The following is a 16,911-nucleotide window of genomic DNA, read 5'->3' as shown; positions in this document are numbered from 1 at the left end:
AAGGAAGGAGGAGGAGGAAGGAAGAAGGAAGGAGGAGGAGGAAGGAAGAAGGAAGGAGGAAGAAGGAAGGAAGGAGAAGGAAGGAAGGAAGGAAGGAAGAAGGAGGAGGAAGGAGAAGGAAGGAGGAAAAAGGAAGGAAGGAAGGAAGGAAGGAAGGAAGGAAGGAAGGAAGGAAGGAGGAAGGAGGAGGGAGGAAGAGGAAGGAAGGAAGAGAAGAAAGGAGGGATTATTGTTAATGTTAGCCTGAGTGTGTTTGTAAGAAAAGTCTTTATTGGGAGATGCAGAAGGAAGAAATGATGTCAGAATTTTTAAAAACACTATAAAGAAACAAAAAAGGAAAGAGGATCGGAGTAAGTAAGGCAAGAGTGGCCAAATGTGAGGAACTGCTCACTCCAGGTGGCAAGCAGAAGAGGGCTCATCACGGCCCACATCATACTCCTTACGCTGTGTGTGTTCAACATGTTTCACAACAAAATGTTCAGTCCTTTTGTTTTGCAAAATACTAACTTCAACAGGAGGCAAAACTCCTCCAGGACAGCTCGCTTTCCGAGGCCTGAGACAGAGCGCACCCCAGACACCCCTTCATACAGCAAATCCAAACCGAAGGCCTCCACCTCTCTCCGCAGAACGACCCACTAACAGCTCAGCTGCCGCCTCCCCGCCCGCGGCCTTGCCAAGCGCTGCACTTCTCTCTCTGAAGGATCAGAAACCAGACCCGCTCTCCTGAAATCAGCATCTCCCCTTGCAGGCGGCCGGCCGCCCAGCAGTCACATGAGCCGCACTCGGTGCGCCAGCCCAGCCCGGGTTTTCAAATGCTCCGGCCGAGACCCGTTCCAAGGGCTGGGCCCAGGCATGCGGGCTGCACAGCCCATGGAAAGAAGCGTCCATACATTTTCCACGGGCGGTTCCAGACGCCCCAGAAATAGACCAGGCGCTGCGGAGGCCATTCTCCAGGCGGAAAGGAGCCTCCTCCAAAGAAACCGCTCTCGCCTCCTGCAAGGTAGACCGCGGGCCTCGGATCTGCAGACGCAGAGGATCGCAAACATATGGCTAATGACTCATCCCAAGTGGAAAAGCAGGGCTTGTTCTCGTTTACGGAGCTCTTACATGGCGAAGGTACATCTGTTGCTATTTATGCTGACACGTATGTAGGGATTGGCAGGCCGAGCTCTCTGTAGGGATGAGCGCGATCCAAACCAAACCACAGGACTTGCTAACTTTGAGGCTGGCTCCTGGGATGGAAAACCGTTTCCCGATCCCTTGAAACGCTGCCCAGCGGAGCGGGGTGACTCGGGGAGGCCACATCACCGGACTGCACAGTCGGAAGAAGCAACAACAGTCCTGCTCGGCGCTGGGCCTCCAGAGGGGACGGGACCCCGGCGGGAGCAGAGAGGGGGTGGGAGCCGGACCGTCCACACCGCCCATCCCCGGGCGCTCGCTTTGGGGGATGGTTCTGGGCAAAAGGACCACGTCCGTTCCGGTGTAAAGGCCGCCAGAGCAGACGAAGCCTGCTCGTTTCGCGCAGGTGCAGGTGTCCTCCGAGCGGGGTCGGCGTGCCGGCCGACTTCCTTCCTCCAGGTGGGGAGCTCTGACAGGCTCCTCACTGATGTGCACTTCCACGGCCTTCTATCTTATAACCGGTCTTTATTCCTGGCCAGCTGCCTGACTGCTTAGCCACGAGAGGGTGTGTCCTGCCTGTCAGTGCAACTCTGTCCTCCTCCCTCTCCCCTCCCTCCCCTCCCTTCTTGGCCTGTCATCCGATAGAGAAACGACAGGTAAACAGGCCACAGTCCACAGCTGAGAGAGGGTGGGAGCGTGGTGGGGTTGCGCTAGGTCCCCTCCCTGCCTGTGTTGATTCCTAACCCCTGATACCACAGGGAGTGGCTGTACGTGGGGACGGGGTCTTTAAAGAGATAATGACGTTAAGGCGAGGCCATCAGGGCCCTCATCTAGGATCGCCGTGTCCTCATAAGAAGACGGATTTGCACACAGACAGGTGCGCAGGGAAGACGGTGACCCCGGGAGAAGATGCCCTCCACACGCAGAGGAGCGGCCTGTGCTGCTGACCCCTGACCCCAGACCCCCGCCTCCGGAACTGTCAGGACACAAGCTGCTCCTGGGTGGGTCCCGTCCGCGTGCTGTGCTGTGGCCGCCGAGCAAACCGTCAAGGGCTGTGGGAACCCAGCGGGGAGACCGACGGCTCTTGGGCAGCACACAGGCCAGCGGACAGGGAGCACACTGAGCCTGCCCGCACGCGTGGGACCTGCACCCGCACTGGCGCTGAAACACGCCGTCAGCTCACCTGCCCACACAGCCGGCCCGAGGCCCCGGCCCCGGCCCCAGCCCGTCCTCAGCACCATTCACCGAGACGTTTCCTTTTGCAGTTGCTCATGGATTGAGAGAGAGGGAGGGAGAGAGGGAGAAAGACATTGATTTGCTCATTCACAAGCAATAGTGTGGTTTCCTGTCTGCCATATTTCCATCTGATTCCTCACGTTGTTTACAACTTGGCCTTAGAAACCTGACTGATCCGTTTGCTTAACAACTCATGGATGTGGCCCAGATCTATAAAGAGCAGTTGTGCTGTATGGCAGAGCAGCTGAAAACGAGAAGGAAATAGTCTGCAAGATCTACGGCCACGTTCAATATGGCCCTGCTGTCATTCCACATTCAGAACAGAAGACCCGGTGTGATCTGTTTTGCAGATAAAAAGTCAAAGACGCAGGGATGACTGTGCGTTCCCGGCAGAGGCGAGGGGACCATGAGACATTCCACAGCTCACGCTGGCGGCTGCTTCTCCACCAACATATTTATGGGACTTCGGTAAAGAAGCAACGACGGGGGAATCCACACCCTTCCCAAGAAGGCTGGGGATCAGCCTGGCTTTCCAGAGCGGGGAAGTCAGCGGAGTGTGGCCACGGCCAAGCAAGGCCTGAGCTTGCAAGCCATGGTTGTGGTCATTGAAAGAACAAGACGGCCCCAGCTGGTGAGGCTCAGTGGATAGAGCATCAGCCTGCGCACTGAAGGGTCCCTGGTTCGATTCCGGTCGGAGGCACATGCCCGGGTTGTGGGCTCGATCCCCAGAAGGGGGCATGCAGGAGGCAGCGATCAATGATTCTCTCTCATCACATGTTTCTGTCTCCTTCTCCCTTCCTCTCTGAAATCAATAAAAACATGTAAGAGACAGAAAGGAAGAATAAGACAGTGGAACCTCACCTAACCAGGGGCCTTCGCACATATTTTCAGCAAATCACGATGCTGCTGATGCTGACGACAGGGCGGAGCGGGACCGTGCCCCCTCTCTGTGCTCATTTGCTCATGTGACTTCGTATCTCAGCACGGCTGTGGCATCGCCGCACTCGGCACGCCTCTGGAGTGTTAGCTCTGGACGAGGCTGCTGGGCAAGGACGGGCTTTGGTCGGCAGTCATTTGCCAATCACGGCCCGGCACGTCCTTAGGTGAGAAACCTCTCCAATGGGGACCCCCGGATGGCTTTAACGTGGGCCAGGGGAGCAGCCGTGTGTGCGAAAACCGCAACTCGGAGCCCGTGACGATTCTGCGGCCGCCGCCTCGCACGCACTTCCAGCTGCAGGCAAGGCTCTGAAAACCAGAGGGATCAGGCAGCTCCCACGCGGAAAGGAGGACGTGGGAACGCGGGCAGAGGCCTGCCCACGAGAGCAGCCCAGCTCCTGGTCGGAGGGGGAGCGCCGCCTTCAGGCTCCTCTGAGGATGCCACTCGCCCGGCAGGTGGGGCGGCGGGGAACTGAGTGCAAACACCTTCCCCACCTCTTCGATGGCAGGCGGAGCTCCCGGTCCACAGAGGAGCCTGGAGGGCAGGCTGACGCCTCACTCGGGGAAGTGACCGTGTGACAAGCGCAAAGCAGGCCTTACAAGACAAGCAGGCCTCGCCGTTTCACGCCACCCCCACGGGAGGCGGCGACCCCGCCTGAGAAGTTCCAAGGCCGCTGGCAAGGCTCACGGGGGCACATGACTTCCTCTAAAAGATGGAAGAAGGTAGCTTGTTTGTACTTTTTTCTCTTATCGGTCATGCAGAACACCACTTAATGAACGTGGTCCCTCGCTTGTTCCAAGGTGACTGAAACACCTGGGAACGAAGGAGAGAAAAGGCCAGTGTCTCTAGGCACAGACGCTGTGGCGGGAGGAAGTTAATAAAAGCAGTAAACACTGTGGCTGCACCGCTGAGAGGTTAATCCATGACTGCAGCAGCAGGCTGCACTGTCAGGCAATCACAGAGCAAATATTTAGCGAGCATGCAGTCTGTGTTAGGACCTGGATAGACAGCAATGAACGAAGCGTTTGCCTGCCCTCGTGGCGTTTACAGAACCATGAAAACCATCAAGACCGAAGATCTAGACGTGGCATTTCCAGTAGTGATGGCGGGTGGGACGCCTACCCAACCATAGCGGACGATAAAACCTGCACCAACGATTGTAAAAGCTGCCTCAGAGGAACGGAAAGCAGCCACAGCAGACAGAGCCCGGAGGGAGGAGCGTTTACTTAGAAAAGGGACCCTGGAGGGGCTGGGAATTGGGAGTTTGCAGTTCATTCTCCTGCCTGAGGAGGTCCCCCAACGCCCCGGCAGAGAAGGAAGACACTGGCGGCCTTCCAGGTACAGGTGCCAGACGACAGAGCACTGGGACGTTTAAGGGGGAAATCTGTAAGCGAGGGGAGGGCAAAGGGGCCGAAGCCCAAACACCTGTCACTTCTGCCAGACGCTGACCCTGACAGAGGCGTGGCTGCAGAGGGCCAGGACCCGATGGAGCCCCCTTTCGAGACGGAGCCGCGCCAGGCACGGCCTCTGCACTTGCCGAGGGTGTGCCCAGACCTTCAGCAGCTACGTCACACCGTAGGGGAGGCAAGCTTTTTGGTTGGACTGTAAGCAAATTAACTGCCGAATAAAACAGCGGCAGCAACAATAGCAAAAATACTCCGACTATGGCAGGATTCAGTAATTACATTGTATTTTCTACACTGTCCACCTTTCAAACAAAAATTACTAAACTTTGTCATGCAAAGAAACAGAAAAATGTGACTCATACCGAGGAAAAACAAACAAAAAAATCATTAAAACGGATTCTAATTGGGCCCAGATATTGGCCCAATTAGACTTCAAACCAGCTAATCTAAAATGTTTAAAAAATTTAAGAAAAATGGCCTTAATGAACAGTTAGGAAATCTCAACAGAGAAATGACAACTATAGAAAATGAAAATTCTAGTGCTCAAAACGACAATAAGTTAAATGAAAAAGTCACTAGATGGGTTAAAGGCAGATGCAATCAATGTCAGGAGAAAGAATCAATCATTGTAAAGGGAGATTGATAAGAATAAAGGCAGATTGCAATGTCAGGAGAAAGGATCAATGAACTTAGAAGGAGATTAATAGGAATTGCTGGACCTGAAGAACAAGGAGAGAAAGGACTGGAGGGTAATGAACAGAACATCAAAGGCATGCGGGGCTCTATTAAGAGACACAAAACTGAAATTGGAGTGTTTTCAAATTGAAGTGATAGAAGGGGAGAGATGAGAAAGAACCAGAAAAAAAATTTTTTTAATAAATAATGGCCTAAAACTTTCCAAATTTTGTGAAAAACATTAATTCTAACTCTAGGAAGTTCAGCCAACTTCAGGAAGGATAGACCACCAGAGTGAAAGTGCTGAAAATCACTGACAGAGGGACAATCTTTAAAGCAGCCGGAGAAAGTGGACATGTTCCATATAGAAGAAAAACGATGTGATTAACTGCTGACTTCCCATCAAATAAAGGAGGCCATGAGAAATCAGAATGGCATATTTCAACTGCTGGAGAGAGAAAAAAATCTGGCAACCAAAAATTATATATTCAAAGAACTTATCCTTCATAAACAAAACGAGAATTAAGGTATGCCCAAATAAACAAAACTAAGATAATTCATTGCAAGCAGAACTCTGCTATTTGAAAACTAAAGGAAGTTTTTGCGGCTGAAGAGAAATTATATCAGATAAATCCTACTCAGATTTACAGAAGAAATAATGAGCATCCGAAATAGAAAATGTGTAGGTATAAAAAAAGCTCAATATGTACACACACACTTACACACATATTTTTTCTTCTCTTAATCTCTTTAAAAGACACATAAAAGTTTAAGCAGAATAAAACTATATTGTTAAGTTGATAACATATAAAACATCAATAGATGTTGTAACATATTGATAGCATCAACAACACCGAGAATGGTGGGAGGGTCAGGTAAATGAAAATATACTGTCACAAGGTTACTATGCTTTCCTTGAAGGAATTCAATATGAACTTTCAATAAATTGGGATTAGTTAAAGGTGTATGTAGTAAACTCTGGAACAACCACCATAAATATATAAGGATTAACTTGATAGCTAGAGGAATTAAAACCAAATATTAAAAAATATTTGATGAACACATACAAAGGTAGGAGAGGAGGAACCAACAAGCAGATGAGACAAAGAAAAGAACTAGGAAAACGGCAGACCTAAAGGTAACTATTTCAATAACCAGAGCAAATTTAAACCCATCACATATTCCAATCAAAAGGCCAGATCATCAGGTGGAATGAAAGAGCGAGAACCAATTATACGCTGTCTGTAAGAGATACTCTTTAAGTGCATAGAAACAAATAGGTTCACAGTCGATGGTAAGAGGTATATCATGTTCTCAGTCAGCACAAGAGCACGAACGAGGCAAAGTATCACAGAAGACAAAACACACTTCACGATAAAGTATGTTACTAGAGGTAGAGGGAACGCTGTCACGGCAAAATATCAAGAAGTATAACAATCATGAATATTTATGCATGTAATAACAGAGCTTCAACATATTCAAGTAAAAACTGATAGAAAAATAGGTAAATCCATACTCACGGTTAGAGACTTCAACCCCCTTCTCAATAACTGATACACTAGCCGGACAGTAAAGGAAAGGAAAGGAAAAGAAAACAGCAAACACACACCTTTAAGAACCTAGAGGAGCTAAATGACACCACCAACCACTGTTACCCACTGTGACGTAGAAGAGCAGACCCGGCACGCGGAGGACGCGCCTTCTTCTAGGCTCAGGAGCAGGTCCTCCGGCGAGAGGGGAGGTGACTGAAACAAGTCTGACCCTATCTCAAAGGACCGCCGTTTTACAGCGTGCTTGTCCCGACTACGGTAACATTTCATGGTAACTCATCCGTAATGAAGTTTCAAGAAAACTCCAAAAATTTGAAATTAAATAATTCACTTACAATAATAATCTATGGGGAAAACCAGAAATCATGAGAAAAAAATTATAAAGTAATAACAACTTAAAAAATAATAGAGAACCACAGCATTGCGAAATTGGCAGAGGACAGCCCACGGGCTGCGCAGAGGACAGGAGGGAGCTGCAGGTGCTTCTCGTGGGACAGTGGGAAACCCACAAAAAGCTTCCATTTTAGGAAGTTAGAAAGCAAAGAGAAAGTTACATGCGAAGTAAGTAGAATGATAAAATTAGAGCTTAAAAAGAAAAATGTGGAAACAACAGAGAAAACCAACAAAACAAAAAGACTAGTTCTTTGAAAAAATTTACTAATGTTACTTACTAGTGGTTTAGATAGACCAATCGAGAAAAACAATGAGAGGATATGGACCAATCAGCAGCTAAAGAAGAGACATCACTACAGGCCCAACAAACATTAAAACGACAATAAAAGCATTATTAACAATTTCATGCCAACAATTTCAACAATGGAGATGAAATGGACAAACCTCTCAAAAGACACACATTTCCAGAATGGAGACAGGAAGTAGAACATCTGACTAGCTCTGTGTCTAAAGACACGTTTTTAAATGAATGATAAAAACTTCCCCACAAGGCAAGTTCCAGGTCCAGATGGCTTCACAGATGAGTTCTATCAAATATTTGGGGAAGAACTGATACAAATTTTACATAAATTCTTTCAAAAAATACTTTCCAACTCATTGTTTTGGCCGGGATAACTCTGACACTAAAACGAGGCTGTAAAACTTTACAAGCAAAAGAAACTATAAATCTACATCTCTTGAGAATATAAAAGCAAAACAGTCCACATGTAACTATAATGGCACTGAGAAGTTTAAAAAAAAGAGACGTATTTACCTTGTTAGCCAGTCTGGGCTCCGAAGATGCTGATTAGATTAGAAAGGGCGAGGAAAGAGCACGCCAGACAAAAGGGACACCAAGTGCAACCCCCTAGGGTGGGGCGCACGAGCGGGGTTGCGGGGAGTCTGGAAGGAGAGGCAGCACTGCCCAGTGGGTGGGGTGTGGCGCCTGGAGCCAGGGGGCCTTGGTTTGAATCCCAGGTCTGCCTGAGATGTACTAACTTTCCATGACCCACGCAAGTTATTTAACCTCTCCGTGCTTCTTATTTAAAACTAGAGGCCGGGGGGAGGTCAATGGGGGGGAAAAAGGAGACATATGTACTACTATCTGTAATACTTTAAACAATAAAAAAATTTAAAAATAAAAATTAAAAATAAATAAATAAAAAATAAAACTAGAGGCCTGGTGCATGAATTTGTGCAGCAGTGGGGTCCCTCGGCCTGGCCTGCGGGAGTGGGCCGAAACCAGCTCTCTGACATCCCCCGAGGAGTCCCGGATTGCAAGAGGGCACAGGCCAGGTCAAGGGACCCCACCAGTGCACCAGCAGGGCCAGGGAGGGACGCAGGAGGTTGGCCAGCTGGAGAGGGACCATGGGAAGGCTCCAGGGCATGTCCAGCCCATCTTGCTCAGTTCTGATTGGCCGGACCCCAGCAGCAAGCTAACCTACCGGTCGGAGCGTCTGCCCCCTGGTGGTCAGTGTACATCATAACGACTGGTCGACCAGTTGATTGTCTGCCCCCTGGTGGTCAGTGCACATCATAGCGAGTGGTTGAGTGGCCTTAGCATATTATTAGCATATTACACTCTGATTGGTTGACGGACAACTGGACACTTAGCATATTAGGCTTTTATTATATAGGATGGGATTAAGGTTCCTAAACAACAGGATTATTAAAACAGTGCCTGGCCCGTGTGAAAGTGTTTTGCTGAGAACTGTGGTCGGGCTCAGAAATCAGGGGAGAGTAGCACGAGGCTGGGGAAGTGTGAGTGGGGCCAAATCACACCATCACATAGGCCGTGGTAATAAGTCTAAGCTGACAAGAGCTGTGCGTGTGTGCGTGCGTGTGTGTATGTGTATGTGTGTGTGCTGTCATTTCATTTTATTAAGTGTATTGGGCTGACAGTGGTTAACAGGATTATGTGAGTTTAAAGAGCACAGTTCTATAATCCAGCATCTGTATATTGCAGTGTTTGCCACCCAAAGTCAAGACTCCTTCCGTCACCATGTAGGTCAGTGGTTCTCAACCTTTCTAATGCCGCGACCCTCTAATACAGCTCCTCATGTTGTGGTGACCCCCAGCCATAAACTTATTTTCCTTGCTACTTTATAACTGTAATGTTGCTACTGTTATGAATCCTAATGTAAATGTCTGTGTTTTACCCACAGGTTGAGAACCGCTAGCAGGGTCGCCTAAGACCATCGGAAAACACAGATATTTACATTACGGTTCATTAACAGTAGCAAAATTACAGTTATGAAGTAGCAACAAAAATAAGTTTATGGTTGGGGGTCACCACAACATGAGGAACTGTATTAACCCTTTGCTCTCGCTTGCTTTTTTCTCGATTCCTTTATTCTAATGCTAACCTTGTCGAGTCACACTCGACATCCGAGTGCAAAAGGTTAAAGGGTCGCGGCATTAGGAAGGTTGAGAACCACTGGTCTAGGTGATCCCCTGAATGGTCCTCTGGCTGCAGTTAGGACGCCTGGGGGCGATGTGAGGCACCGGCCAGCCAGGAAGGACGCTTCTGTGGTTTGCGGCTGAAAAGGAAGAAAAGGTCTAGGTGGACAGCTGAGGCTTTGAAAAATGTCCCTACAACACCCTTATCTACAGGTTTAAGATCTCTAGGGTATCACTTAGTAAAAATAACTTAATAGAAATAATTCTTAAAAAAAATATACCAACTCCAACAAAACATAAGAAAATACTTTCAAGCAAATGACATATAAAGACTGGTTTAATATTCAATAATAAAGCAAAGTAATTCGTGCATTAAAAAACAATGTCAAGGAAAGCTTATCTCAATAGATGACAAATTTCAACATCTATTCACAGTGAAAACTATAGGAGAAATGTTAATAGGAGGAAACTTCTTCACACTGACAAACACACCTATTTAAAAAACCTGCAGGTAATACCGTCATCATCCTCCATGACAAAGCACTGGTATTTCCCACTGAGATCAGGAAAAAGCGGGGATGTCGCTCTCACTTCAATTTCGCATCGTGCTTAAGCTCTTAGACACTGTAATAAGGGATGAAAAGATGTAAAAGTTCTAACATTTCCCACTCCCACCTAACAGCAGATGAGAATTTCAATTGTTTTAAATCCTCACCAAATCTGGCTTTCAATCTTTTATTTTATTTTAGCTACTCTAATGATTTTGTAGTGACATCTCATTGGAAAATGAGTGAGTTTGAGCATAATCCCCGGGCTGGCTCCCCACGTCACCCCTGGACCCCACAGTCGCACGTGTGGCTTGACTACGAGGGGCTGACCAGGTGTCCTTTTGTAAGGCTCCGGCATAACGACCTTTTCACCTCGCTCCTACACGGGCATGTGGAAGCCAGAGCGCGGGAGACGGAAGAATGCCCCTCGCAGGACCGTGGGGGCCAATCTGACCATCTCCAACGGAGAGCGAGTCTGCCCTGGAACACAGCGCTGTCCACCAAAGTATCTGCATCCTCAGTGAAACGAGTCCCTGCCCCAATTCCTGTGCTTCAGGAAACAATGGAGGTCGCACAGAAACATGAGGTTCAGAAACAATGAGCTCTACACCAGAGAAAAATGAGAGGCGCGCAGGGACGCGCTCCCCGGGCAGGCCACGCCGGGGTTTGTCAGCGGCAATGAAAATGCCCGACAACAGGACCACGCAGCCAGGAAGGTCCGCGAGCAGCCACCACCCAGATACACCGGCCAGGAGCCGCCGCAGGCCGATGGGTCACTCTCCTGGAGCCAAACACAGCGAAAGAGCTGGAGCAGGAGCTTCTCTGTGGTCAGAGGTGCCGGGCTCGCCGAAGCCGCCCCCAGCCCAGTCCACGCAGCTGCTGGGGCGCAGCCCGCCGTCGGGCTCCCTGCACGGCAGCGCAGCTCCACGCTCGGTGCCTCCATCTAACGGAGCAGGATGGGCCTGGGGGGGAGGCAGAGGGTGAGAGCGAATCGCACAACCACCGACAGCCCTTTGCCGACGCCGGGCTTCCCGACGCCGGGAGCAGTGGGCTGCGGGGCAGAAATGACCTGCGGTCACTCTGTACGTGCGCCCGGATGAGGAGGAACCAGAGGGAAGGGGAGGGAAGATGAAGTGGATGAAAAGGACGAGCTGGAATGAGAGGGGCTCCTGGAAGCCCTCCTCTCAGTAAGGGGCCTCAGGACCAGCACCCGCCAGGCCCTCAGCTCGCCTCCCGGGCGCCTCCCGGCGGCCTGGAGTGTCCTCCTCCATGCCCACCCCGGAATGACCGCTGCTGTTCCTGGTCTCCCCTGCGATCAGGGCTGTTGGTGGTGTGGCTGTCGGTCTGCAGTGATGGTAGGGAAACCACCACGTCCCTTATTCCCCCTCACGGGCGCCCGGTGCAGAGCCGGCTAAAGGCGGGCAACACGTGCTCACGTGACCTGGAACTTCCCGAGAAACGCGTCTTTGTCTCCTGTTCTCTGGAGCCGAGTGCGGGCCTGGCACAGAGCAGGCACTCCGTGCCTCCTAACTGAAACCGAACTTCGCACCAGGCGAAGGCCGACGGGAAGCACGGCCGCGTCTACAACCTGGCTCAGCAGCACAGTGAGCACTCGCTCCGCACGCGCTCCCGGAGCACAGCCGTCTGCGGGGCTCTTTGCAAACTGGGGCTCTTTCGGGACTGAGGCAGGGCATTTCAGACAGAAAAGATCTGACACCGGAGCGATGAGACGGATAAGATAAGACGCACGAGTGCCTGGGCCCATGAAGACCCGCATCGGTACCACATCCGCGGACAGGGAAGGTGAGGCCCACAGCCTGGGCCTCCCTCTCAGCACGCGGCCCCTCCAGGGAAGACTGGGGTCCCAGGTGGTCATGAGGAAGCAGAGGGAAACACAGCCACCCCCCGCCAGCCGAATCCTTGCTGCACCTGCGCCCGAGGCCTTCCTGCCGGGGGTTGGGAAGGTAAGTGGACGCGGGCTGTGCTGGAACCAGCTGATCAGCAGCGTCTGCATCTACACAAAACATTCCTTCCCCGTGACCTCATTTCCTGCTCGAAGCAACAACAGAAACATCAATGTTTGGGGTTTCTTGCTGGTTCTTCCCTTTTGGGGGTGGAGAAAGGAGAACGTGAAGAAACGACCTGGGTAAATGCAGGTCAGAAGTAGCCCTGCCTGAGCTCTGCGCGCGGCCGTCGCGGGGAAGGGTTAGCTTGCTCCTCTTGAAAGAGCAGACAACTTACTGACCGACTTCCCTACGAAAGACGTCAGCGCCGAAGGCCCAACACCAGGCCCTTCCCTGGACCCAACACCTCCCCAAACTCCGGGCCCGCATTCCCACAGGCAGCCAGGCTGTCCCTCTGCCTGAACTTCCTCTCCACCACTCTGTTCTCACGCCCCGCAGCATGTAGCCTAGGAATGCCCACACATGCACAGACACACGCATGCACACACATACAATGTTTACATGCATGTACACACGCACATATGCACCCCCCATACCTGTGCACCTGCCACGATCTTCAAGGTCTTCCTGTCTCTCCCTTAGACCAGTGGTCGGCAAACTCATCAGTCAGCAGAGCCAAATATCAACAGTACAATGACTGAAATTTCTTTTGAGAGCCAAATTTTTTAAACTTAAACTTCTTCTAACGCCACTTCTTCAAAACAGACTCGCCCAGGCCGTGGTATTTTGTGGAAGAGCCACACTCAAGGGGCCAAAGAGCCGCATGTGGCTCGCGAGCCGCAGTTTGCCGACCACGGCCTTAGACCATCCCCAAGCCCCTCAGTAGCTGTCAAGTCTCCGGCAAGTCACTTTTCACCACACATTCCAGCTGTCTCGGGCTTCCGGGCTTCCTGTCAGTGCAATGACTGACTCTGTGGCTGCAGCAATGACGATAATTTATACACACGGTAGCCTCTTACCCGCCAGTGCTCTGAGGCTGACACAGGCTCGGAGCGCAGAGCACAGCTCCGGCCGCTCCCTCCAGTGCCCTGCCCCTGCATGGAAGACATCACGGGCCCCCCATTCTTCAGGGCAACACCTCATAAACATTTCAGGCAGGAAGCGAGGACATCTGTCCGGTCCAAACTGCGGAAAGGAATTAGGTCATATCACACGTCTCCTTCTCTTGTCCAGACACTGAGAAAGGCACTGATTCTCAGAATGATCGACCCCCAGACAGTGCTTGCTTCTTGCCCGGGGATCACACATTTCCTGGAGCAGTGAGTTTTCTCCTGTCCTTGTCTCATTTCCACCAGCGCTGTTTCCAGAGCATCAGACAAAAATATCTGCATGGCCAGGCCGTCAGCCCTCCGCAGGACAGTGTGACTGCTCCATGTCTGTCACACATGGAACATGCCTGAGAGAGGCGGCGGGACCAGTACCCCAATCACTAAAGAGGAAGAGAAGGAAAAGTAGAAAGCGAAGGACGAGGAAGAGTGAGGAGGAGGAGCAGCAGCTGCTTTTCTCGGGAAAACAGTGTCAGGAGGAGGAAAAGGACACGCGGGCGCAGATGCGGCTGCAAACCCTGCCTTCGCGGGCCTGACCCGCCGCTCTGGGCCTCCGCGTCCTCCTTAGTGAGTGGAGAGGGGACACACATCAGAGGGCCGCTGTGAGACGAAGCCATCGAGAGGTGTCTGGCGCCGAGCAGGACGCGCATTTCCCGCCAACGCTGCGCCCTGAGGTGCTGTGTGCTGATGGGGCAGCGATGATGGCAGACACTGTGCTCACGGCCGCCGTGAGATGTCCCGAACCCGCTGGTGAACTTGAGCTGCTCCACTTAATCCTCGCGCGTCCACTCTCCCCCACTCCTGGCCGCGTGCGACTCAGAGCCAGGCTTCGGGCCAGGCGCCAGGCCCAGCGGGAAAGGACCCCCGGCCCAGGCGCCCCAGCTGCAGGGGAAGGAGCCCGCGGCCGCACAGGGCAGTGCCCGGAGGGCAGGGGCGCCGCCTGTGGGGGCACCTCACCCCGTCGTGGCATCTGGGGGCAGGGGGAGGGTGTCTAACTCTGCCTTGACGCTCGTCCTACCCTGAAACCTGCACCCAGGACAGTTCCGTTATGTCTCCAGGTTGAAAGCCACTATTTACACAAGGCGGGTCGAAGAGCACAGCAGGAGTTCACATTTCACCAAAAGCGGCCGGAGGAGAAAACCCGCCCGGTGACCAGTCCCAGGAACCGACCCATCTTCCCGCGTGGAGCTGATCTGGGTCGACCTCCCAAGAAGCCCTAACGAGGCCCATGTCCTCATTGAGCCCAAGCAGTGTCCACCTGAGGGTCATGTCCACCTGAGGTCACTCCCACCTGAGGTCACTGTCCACCTGAGGGTCACGTCCACCTGAGGTCACTGTCCACCTGGGGGTCATGCCCACCTGAGGGTCACGTCCACCTGAGGTCACGTCCACCTGAGGGTCACGTCCACCTGAGGTCACTGTCCACCTGAGGTCACTGTCCACCTAAGGGTCACGTCCACCTGAGGGTCACGTCCACCTGAGGGTCAATGTCCACCTGAGGGTCACTCCCACCTGAGGTCACTGTCCACCTGAGGTCACATCCACCTGAGGGTCATGTCCACCTGAGGGTCACATCCATCTGCGGGTCACGTCCACCTGAGGGTCACGTCCACCTGAGGTCACTGTCCACCTGCGGGTCACGCCCACCTGAGGGTCACGCCCACCTGAGGGTCACGTCCACCAGAGATCACGTCCACCTGAGATCACGTCCACCTGAGGGTCACTCCCACCTGAGGTCACATCCACCTGAGGGTCACGTCCACCTGAGGGTCACGTCCACCTGAGGGTCACGTCCACCTGAGGTCACTGTCTACCTGAGGGTCACGCCTATCTGAGGGTCACGTCCACCTGCGGGTCACTGTCCACCTGCGGGTCACGTCCACCTGCGGGTCACGCCCACCTGAGGGTCACGCCCACCTGAGGGTCACTAACGCGGGGAGCCCGCTGGGAGGTACCTACGCGATGGGGTGGCCAGGAGGTGCCGGTTTATGGTGGCACACGGCTTCTCCCAACCGGAGGCAGCTGCTCCTGCCCTCTCTCCTCAACCTCTCTATTCCTCTTCCTGGTCCCTTTATGCGCCCCCTTTTCCGTTTCCTCCTCCCCCTTTCTATGCCTGGAGCCTGCGAATGGTGCCCAGGGGCACACCATTCCATCACCACTGAGGTCTAACCAGGTGTGGACTTCCGTCTGACAGCATTACCTCAGCCTTTCGCAGCGAAGACGGCACCGAGGGAAGGTGGCGGATGCCGGCGACTAGAACAGCGAGGACAGTGCGAACCCGGCTGCTCCCTCCAGGAAAAGGAGATGCCCGCGGCCTGGGAGCGGCCACACCGACCTTGAGAGCAAGGACACTGTCGTTCAGCATTCACTCAGCAAGCACCTCACTGGGCGTTTGTTGGCAAATGCTTCCTGGGCCCGGGGGACACCGGTAAGTTAATTGTAGCCCCCAACCTGGCGGGCGAAGAGATATAAAACTAAGTAATTGAAATGCGATGTATTGGCAACTAAATCTAATCTGGCTAAGTCCCTGCAGGAAAACGGGGGGCTGGATGGAGTGGTAATGTGGGGCCTTTTCTTCAAAGGCACTCGCACTGGATTTGTGTGTGGCCTCGGGTAGGCCCCTGGAAATTGTGCTCCTATAAGGCGCGGGCAGGAGTAACTCGTCATAGTTGGGTTACAGGCATTGCCAGGATAATGAATATAAAAGTAAATTGTGAGGAGGAAAACGCTATATAATTCTAAGATATTGCTCGACGCTGTCAATTTGCAAAACTAATCGATCCATAAAACGCGGGTCCGCGGCCGGCGGTCTTGGGCAGCAGGCGCTCCCTCTCATCCTGCCGCCGGTCTGCTGCCCCAGCCCCGAGGGGCTCCGGAGCCCGGGCGGGCGCGGCCCCGGACGGACAGGCCGCGATGCAGGCACCGTCCACGGAGTCCCTGCCCCGCAGGAATGGGGCCGGGCCCCTCTCCATGGCGGCTCTCTCTGGGGTTTGGGGTTTCTCCGATGGCGCGTGTGAGGGGCTGCGCTGCAGAGGGGAGGGGGGCAGGGGGCCCAGGCCGGGCTCCCCCTCCTCTGGGTCGGGGAGGAGAGCGGGGGGAGCCGAGCTGAGGGCCCTGGAACTGGACTCACCCTGAAGGTCGGCTGAAGGTCGTGGACTCACCCTGAAGGTCGGGCCTCGTCTGTGGGGCGCAGGCCGGGGCCCTGCAGGTGGAGCTGGAATTCCTCCCGGAAGAATGGACGCCCCGAGACATCCGCTGGGAAGAGGTGCATCCTGGGACCGGAAGTGGAGCCGCAGGAGGCGGGCTCAGGGGTGAGGAGCGGGGGCTGCCGCGAAGCTGGGCCCCACGGAGGGGAGAGGCGGCCCGTGCTCCCGAGTCTGCAGGACCCCCGTCCCCTGCCAGGGCCCGGGGCGTGGGGAAGGGCCGCTGGGGGAGCCGGGGGAGGGCAGTGGGCCCCGCGGGGGCGGCACCTGCTGAGGGTCAGTTTCGGGGGCCTGAGGGGAGAAGGACACACAGAACCCGGGGCTCTGCCTGGAGGAGGGGCGGGGCCTGTCCATCCATCAGGCGGCGGCCCAGTGACCAGCGAGCCCTGGGGGCG

General features: G+C 53.2%; 1 long non-coding RNA gene across 2 annotated transcripts in view; it reads right to left on the bottom strand.

The window, feature by feature from the left end:
• Positions 1-16,588, bottom strand: part of LOC307107552 — a 32,209-nt gene extending 15,621 nt beyond the window's left edge. The window contains exons 1-3 of one of the 2 annotated variants that reach the window (XR_013814231.1): positions 16,444-16,588; positions 15,514-15,764; positions 10,171-11,265 (exon numbers count right to left, since the gene is read on the bottom strand). This is a non-coding gene — a long non-coding RNA (uncharacterized lncRNA). Of the gene's footprint in view, positions 1-10,170; positions 11,266-15,513; positions 15,765-16,443 lie in introns of those variants that run through there. The other variant, XR_013814230.1, reaches the window with a different exon arrangement.
• Between the last annotated feature and the right edge of the window lie 323 nt (positions 16,589-16,911).

Source organism: Cnephaeus nilssonii (genome assembly GCF_951640355.1).
Source record: "Cnephaeus nilssonii genome assembly, chromosome: 11".
NCBI classification, from domain to species: domain Eukaryota; kingdom Metazoa; phylum Chordata; class Mammalia; order Chiroptera; family Vespertilionidae; genus Cnephaeus; species Cnephaeus nilssonii.
This window is presented reverse-complemented; position numbering and strand designations above follow the sequence as displayed.